At 47.2% G+C, this 6,399-nt stretch overlaps 1 long non-coding RNA gene across 1 annotated transcript; it reads right to left on the bottom strand.

Moving 5' to 3' along the window:
* Positions 1-2,709: 2,709 nt before the first annotated feature.
* LOC123141354 (uncharacterized) lies at positions 2,710-4,125 on the bottom strand. Its single transcript, XR_006470231.1, has 2 exons — positions 3,535-4,125; positions 2,710-2,962 (listed from the first exon to the last, which is right to left on the bottom strand). It is a non-coding gene; the product is annotated as an uncharacterized lncRNA (long non-coding RNA).
* Between the last annotated feature and the right edge of the window lie 2,274 nt (positions 4,126-6,399).

Genomic DNA, 6,399 nt, shown 5'->3' with positions numbered 1-6,399 from the left:
AGGAGTTGACTACGATCAGACCTTCTCACCCGTAGCGATGCTTAAGTCTGTCTGAATCATGTTAGCAATTGCCGCATTTTATGATTATGAAATTTGGCAAATGGATGTCAAAACTGCATTCCTTAATGGATATCTTAAAGAAGAGTTGTATATGATGCAACCAGAAGGTTTTGTTGATCCAAAAGGTGCTAACAAAGTGTGCAAGCTCCAACGATCCATTTATGGACTGGTGCAAGCCTCTCGGAGTTGGAATATACGCTTTGATAGTGTGATAAAAGCATATGGTTTTATACAGACTTTTGGAGAAGCCTGTATTTACAAAAAAGTGAGTGGGAGCTCTGTAGCATTTCTGATATTATATGTGGATGACATATTGTTGACCGGAAATGATACTGAATTTCTAAATAGCATAAAAGGATACTTGAATAAGAATTTTTCAATGAAAGACCTCGGTGAAGCTGCTTATATATTGGGCATCAAGATCTATAGAGATAGATCAAGACGCTTAATTGGACTTTCACAAAGCACATACCTTGATAAAGTTTTGAAGAAGTTCAAAATGGATCAGTCAAAGAAAGGGTTCTTGCCTATGTTACAAGGTGTGAAGTTGAGTCAGACTCAGTGCCCGACCACTTCAGAAGATAGAGAGAAAATGAAAGTCATTCCCTATGCCTCAGCCATAGGTTCTATCATGTATGCAATGTTGTGTACCAGACCTGATGTGTGCCTTGATATTAGTTTAGCAGGAAGGTACCAAAGTAATCCAGGAGTGGATCACTGGACAGCGGTCAAGAACATCCTGAAATACCTGAAAAGGACTAAGGATATGTTTCTAGTTTATGGAGGTGACAAAGAGCTCATCGTAAATGGTTACGTCGATGCAAGCTTTGACACTGATCCCGATGACTCTAAGTCACAAACCGGATACGTATTTACATTGAATGGTGGAGCTATCAGTTGGTGCAGTTCCAAGCAGAGCGTCGTGGCAGGATCTACGTGTCAAGCGGAGTACATAGCTACTTCGGAAGCAGAAAATGAAGGAGTATGGATGAAGGAGTTCATATCTGATCTAGGTGTAATACCTAGTGCATCAGGTCGAATGAAAATCTTTTGTGACAATACTGGTGCAATTGCCTTGGCAAAGGAAACCAGATTTCACAAGAGAACCAAGCACATCAAGAGACGCTTCAATTCCATCCGCGGTCAAGTCAAGGAGGGAGACATAGAGATTTTTAAGTTACATACGAATATGAATGTTGCAGACCCATTGACTAAGCCTCACTCACGAGCAAAACATGATCAACACCAAGACTCCATGGGTGTTAGAATCATTACTATGTAATCTAGATTATTGACTCTAGTGCAAGTGGGAGACTGAAGGAAATATGCCCTAGAGGCAATAATAAAGTTGTTATTTATATTTCCTTATATCATGATAAATGTTTATTATTCATGCTAGAATTGTATTAACCGGAAACTTAGTACATGTGTGAATACATAGACAAATAGAGTGTCCCTAGTATGCATCTACTTGACTAGCTCGTTAATTAAAGATGGTTAAGTTTCCTGACCATAGACATGTGTTGTCATTTGATGAACGGGGTCACATCATTAGAGAATGATGTGATGGACAAGACCCATCCGTTAGCTTAGCATTAATGATTGTTTAGTTTTATTGCTATTGCTTTCATCATGACTTATACATGTTCCTCGGACAATGAGATTATGCAACTCCCGAATACCGGAGGAACACCTTGTGTGCTATCAAACGTCACAATGTAAATGGGTGATTATAAATATGCTCTACAGGTGTCTCCGATGGTGTTTGTTGAGTTGGCATAGATCGAGATTAGGATTTGTCACTCCGTGTATCGGAGAGGTATCTCTGGGCCCTCTCGGTAATGCACATCCCTATGAGCCTTGCAAACAATGTGACTAATGAGTTAGTCACGGGATGATGCATTACGGAACGTCTAAAGAGACTTGCCGGTAACGAGATTGAACTAGGTATGATGACACCGACGATCGAATCTCGGGCAAGTAACATACCGATGACAAAGGGAACAACGTATGTTGTTATGCAGTTTAACCGATAAAGATCATCGTAGAATATATAGGAGCCAATATGAGCATCTAGGTTCCGCTATTGGTTATTGACTGGAGATGTGTCTCGGTCATGTCTACATAGTTCTCGAACCCGTAGGGTCCGCACGCTTAACGTTCGATGACGATTTGTATTATGAGTTAAGTGATTTGATGAACCGAAGTTTGTTCGGAGTCTCGGATGAGACCACAGACATGACGAGGAGTCTCGAAATGGTCGAGACGTAAAGATTGATATATTGGAAGGTTATGTTTGGATACCGGAATAGTTTCGGAAAGGTTCGGACATTTTCCGGAGTACCGGGGGGTTACCGGAACTCAGCCCGGGCGTTCGGTCTTTTCGGTTTGTTCAGTCCGGTCTTTTCGGTCTTCTAAGAATTTGGTGTTTCATAATTGAAGACCAAAATAATTTCGGTCTTTTCGGTTCTTAACTATTCAGTCTTCGGTCTTTACAATTCGGTCTTCGGTCCCGACCAAACAGACAAAATTAATTGCTACAACTCATATTCATGATACTTCCAGTACAATTCTATGTTTATATTTGACAGGAAATAACAAGATTCATATATGACAAGAAGTAAAAAGATTCATGAATCATAGTCCAGCAGCAAGAATCATGTATGCATATCATTTATATTTGATAGAAAGTAAGAAGATAAAAAGCAACAACATTTACATTTGACAAGAAGTGAGAAGATAACAAGCAACACCATTTATATTTGACACAAAGTAAGAAGATCACAAGTAGCAAACAGCAGACCAGCATCACTTAGTACTTGATAACATAGTACTTGACATCAAACAAATCAATTTCAGCACCACCATGGACCTTGTGCTTTCCCTAATTCTTCAATCATCTCTGCAACAAGTCAAGTATTCAATAAAATTTCATAATCTTAGTGTTGGTAACATCTTCTGCTAGTTCATAGAAAAGTTGGCTTATTTCTAGCATGCGAGGAGAGTGTTGGAGTGGAGTGTGTTTGGTTGATGACAAATGGACAGTGCTAGAGTGGAGTGTGTTTGGTTGATGACAAATGCAATCAGTACCTAGTACAGTTTTCAAGATTACTACAAGATGAGGAACAAACAATCAAACAAATTACTATGTGTGCATCATGATGTTCAGATTCAGATTCGGCTATATATATCTACAAAAGAGCAAAAAGATATTCAGTATTAGAGCAGATAGAAATAATACAATTTGACAATGATAAAAACCAAAAAGAACTAGCCACATAAACATAATAGGACATGCATTTAGATGGCTATTATGCTGGGTGTGCTCACATCATTAGTTTCACAACAGGAAGGATATTTGGGATCTGATGACAGATAACAAATTAGCTGCAGCTAACATGGGAAGGCATGTACCTAATTTGTTTTCATGGGAATCACAGATGATGTACATAGAGACATGAAGTAGATGCTCACCTTCAGCTGCGATGTGGAGAAACGAAAGAGGGCAGTAGGCAGCGAGCCGACGAACAGAGTTGAAGAAGACCGGTGGTGATGAGTGGTGATGGAGTGCAGATGCTGAACCAGTCATCAGGGCGCGGAGCACCGGCGGCGGACGGCCGTGTTGCGGGCAGTGGAGCGATTGACTGCGGGTCGGGGATGGCGGCGCGGGGCGCCGGTCTCCATTGATCGGGCCCTTGGCTCGGGACGCCGATCTTCATCGATTAGGGGCGCGCCGGGTGCCTCGATGCGGCGGTCGTCAGCGGCAGCGGACGGCCGTGTCGCAGACAGTGGAGCGACTGACGGCGCGGGGGGTCGGGGATGGCGGCACGGGGTGCTGGTTTCCACTGGTCGTGGGCGGGGCTCGGGCGCTGATCTTCATCGATCAGGGGCGCGCCGCGTGTCTCGATGCGGCGGTCGTCACCGGCTCGCATCTCATGGGCATGGGGCGTCGGGCCACAGCGGTGGGCGACGGGCGGCGTGCAGCGGCTAGGTTCCTAGTGGGAGAGAAAAAGAATGGAGTGAATTGGCTGCCGGATGCGTTCATGTGAATCATGAGGCGAGGAGGAGGACGTGTACTCGTGTTGTGCGTGACCATTGGGCTGGCCATATGGGCCTCTTGCGTATGGGCTACTCGGTCTATATGGTCTATTCGGTCCTGAAGACAGTAGGACCGATCAGACCATAACTAATTCGGCCTTCTATTTGTGCAGACCGTATTTTCTTCGGTCTTTTCTAGTTTGGTCTTTTCGAGTTCAGTCTCGGTCTTTTCGGTTTCGGTCTTCGGTCTTCAGTTTTTATGCCCGGGGTGAACCGGAACCCCCCAGGGAGTTAATGGGCCTTCATGGGCCCTAGTGGAGAGAGGAGGCGGCGGCCAGGTGGAGGCGCCCCCCCCCCAAGCCCAAACCAAATTGGACTAGGGTTGGGGGCGGCCCCCCTTTCCTTCTTCTCCTCCACCTCTTTCCCCTTCCCCCCTTCTCCGGAAAGGAAAGGAGGGGGGCGAATCCTACTTGGATCGGGGGTCCAAGTAGGACTCCCCCTTGGCGCGCCCCCCTTGCACTACAAAAAAATACACTTCCGTGATGATATGTATTTGTCACAGTAGGTCACGTTTTCTGTCATGCATGTACAACCATGACAATTTTATGACCGAATCGAGATAGTCATACCTGTGCTGTCGTAGAAGTGTTCCATGACATTACCAAAATTATCATCACGGAAGTGTCCACTTCCATGACGATAAATCGCGCGTCACAGAAGTGCTTTCGTCAAGGGCGACCGACACATGGCATCCACCGTAACGGAACGCCATTAAGCTATCAGGTCTGGTTTTGGATCCGATAACCCGTTAACAGCCCGGACCAATGGTGATTTTCCACGTGTAAAATTCTGATTGGCTGAAGGAAACACGTGTCAGCTCCGCGTTGGCACAGGTGTCACTTATCCAATGGGCGAGATGCGCCTATGATATGTTGACACGTGGACCGGCCCATAAAGTTTAAATGGGCCGGCCCAACTAAAGGCCCGCAAGATTTTGCGGACCATAATGGGCTGGCCCAGCTAAAGGCCCACGAGATTTTGCGGACCATAATGGGCTGGCCCAGCTAAAGGCCCACAAAATTTTGCGGGCCATAATGGGCCAGCCCAGGTAAAGGCCCCCAAGATTTTTGTGGGCCATAATGGGCCGGCCGAGGTGAAGGCCCACAAGATTTTTGTGGACCATAATGGGCCGGCCCAGCTAAAGGCCCACGAGATTTCGCCGACATTAATGAGTCGGCCCAGTTGTAGGCCCACAAGATTTTGAGGACCCTAGTAGGCCGGCCCATTAACTGGCTGCCATGTTTTGGGCCAAATGCCGGGCCATATTTGATCCGGTCCATTAATGGCCTGCCACGTTCCGGGCCTAACAATGGCCCATATGAGATCCGGCCCGTTAAAAGCCTAGCACGTTCTGGGCCAAATTACGGCCCAGATCAGGTCCGGCCCATAATTTGATTACTTACCTCAAAGCCTGTTAGGAGGCTGGCGCAGGCTTCAGTCAGTCCGCTTTTGGTAGACCGAACCTTCTCGACCACCGCACTCATGATAGTGCGGTGCTCTTCGTCAATGGAAGCGCCGCGAAGCACTTCCAGCAAATTGTCCGATGCCTCTGGATGGACAGAGGCCATCGGCACAGACGGCTCGCCCCCCTTGGCAAGGGGTCGCCTGACAGAATCCGGAACCATTGGAGGTTCCGGTGCAGTATTCAGCTGGGGGCTAGACTTGCTGCCCCCGGCATTAGGGCCCATGGGAGTTTTGCCCCTCGTGCGCCCAGCGCCTGGAATGTCGCCTTGGAGCGCCTCTGGAACTGTCTCCCCTTGGTTCAGTGCCCTTTGAGACAACACCTCGACATCGTCCGTAGGGCGGGGGGAGGAAGCGGTCGGGAGTGAATCGATGTTCATCTCCGACGGGCCCAAAGACTCCTCCGAAGAGGATACGTCGATATGGGCTTTGGATGGACTGCATGATCATGTTCGGCATGATAAGAAGCGATAAAATATAACATACCAAGCACTATTATGGTATACGGATACTTACGACTTCGCCAGGGGCTTGTCCCTGGGTAACCACTCCTCGTCACTAAAAGCGGCCGCCGTGGAGCAGTCCGGAAGATGAGTCCTTCCCTTCTTGGACCCTTAGGCCTCCCCTGACGGGGCGGCCTTCCTTTTCTTGTCTCCCCCGACTGGGGGGGAGAACTTTCCTTTTCCTCCTCCTCGTTTTCATGGGAGGAGTGTGCCTCGGTGTTATCGGACGATGAGTCCGATACGACCTTGCACCGGAGACCTTTCCTGGTCCCCGTGG

The sequence above is a fragment of the Triticum aestivum genome, chromosome 6D, assembly GCF_018294505.1.
Source record: "Triticum aestivum cultivar Chinese Spring chromosome 6D, IWGSC CS RefSeq v2.1, whole genome shotgun sequence".
Taxonomy (NCBI): domain Eukaryota; kingdom Viridiplantae; phylum Streptophyta; class Magnoliopsida; order Poales; family Poaceae; genus Triticum; species Triticum aestivum.
The sequence above is the reverse complement of the archived record's forward strand: the minus strand, read 5'-3'. Positions and strand labels throughout refer to the sequence as shown.